This window comes from Momordica charantia, assembly GCF_013281855.1.
Source record: "Momordica charantia cultivar OHB3-1 chromosome 1 unlocalized genomic scaffold, Mcharantia_2.0 BLBB01000001.1, whole genome shotgun sequence".
NCBI lineage: Eukaryota > Viridiplantae > Streptophyta > Magnoliopsida > Cucurbitales > Cucurbitaceae > Momordica > Momordica charantia.
This window is the reverse complement of record NW_028275157.1, coordinates 161924-162957: the sequence shown is the minus strand read 5'-3', so window position 1 is coordinate 162957 and position 1034 is coordinate 161924. Positions and strand designations below refer to the sequence as shown.

The 1034-nt window shown below is 32.8% G+C and overlaps 1 long non-coding RNA gene across 1 annotated transcript; it reads right to left on the bottom strand.

The window, feature by feature from the left end:
• Window positions 1–1034, bottom strand: LOC148213041 (uncharacterized). Its single transcript, XR_015792127.1, has 2 exons — window positions 896–1034; window positions 1–736 (listed from the first exon to the last, which is right to left on the bottom strand). It is a non-coding gene; the product is annotated as an uncharacterized LOC148213041 (long non-coding RNA).

Genomic DNA, 1034 nt, shown 5'->3' with positions numbered 1-1034 from the left:
TTACACCAAGAAAATTTAGATTCAAATATCTAGACTTTAAAATGTAACAGCTGGAACATATAATACATAACCCAACTTGAAAAACAAGATTCTACAGTTAATGATCATTGTAAACATACAAAATATTAGGCACTAAGATGCAAAATTATTTGAAATTTGATTGAAGAAACTTGTCCCAAGCCTTCTTATAATGATCATACTTGAGCTTTTGCAACTTCCTGATTAGCTTTGCATCTTTGTATTCAAATCTGCTTCTACAAAGCTCCACTTCTCCAAATTTTGTCTTCAAATCTGTTATTGTTTCATCATCCAACAAATCTATATCTACTCCTTGTTGGTAAAGGAAGTCAACAAATTCTGCATCGAGAAGCTTGTTGGACAAATCAAACTTCACACCATTATTAATGGATGATGATGGAGATGGACATATATCATTGTTACAATAATCCTTACCATCAATACCAATGCCCCAAATTTTGGCTGACAAATCCAATAGCTTTTCAAGGTGAGGATCCTTATTGGTTTTGGATCCTAATTTTGATGAACGTTTTTCATATTTTCCTTTCTTTTCTCCATATTCATAGTATCCACTTACCAAACTAATCTCATCTTCTTCACTCCATGGCTTTACAGTTTTGGTACTGATCTTTGTTTCTTTAATTTCTGCCTCTTTTATCTTTGAATACTGCTGCTCATCGGGACACTCCTCCATATCTAATTGCTTCTTCTCCTATTTCTTTTTAAACAGAGCAAAGAACAAACCAATCTCACTACAACCATATTAATGAAATTTTGACAAGGAATAACAAGTGGTATGAAAAAATTACATCTTTAGATGAATAAAAATAGTGAAGCAATGCATAAAATTAAATTGTTCGAGAAAAGTTGGAGATACCTGTGTTTGTGTTGGGTGAGTTGTGTGTTTCTTCTGTCGGTAGGAAAAAGAGTGTCTCGCGAGAGGGCATAGGGAAGCAAAGGAAAATTACTTTTAATTTTTTTTTTCCTTCTTTCTCTCACTAATTAATGTATTTCCA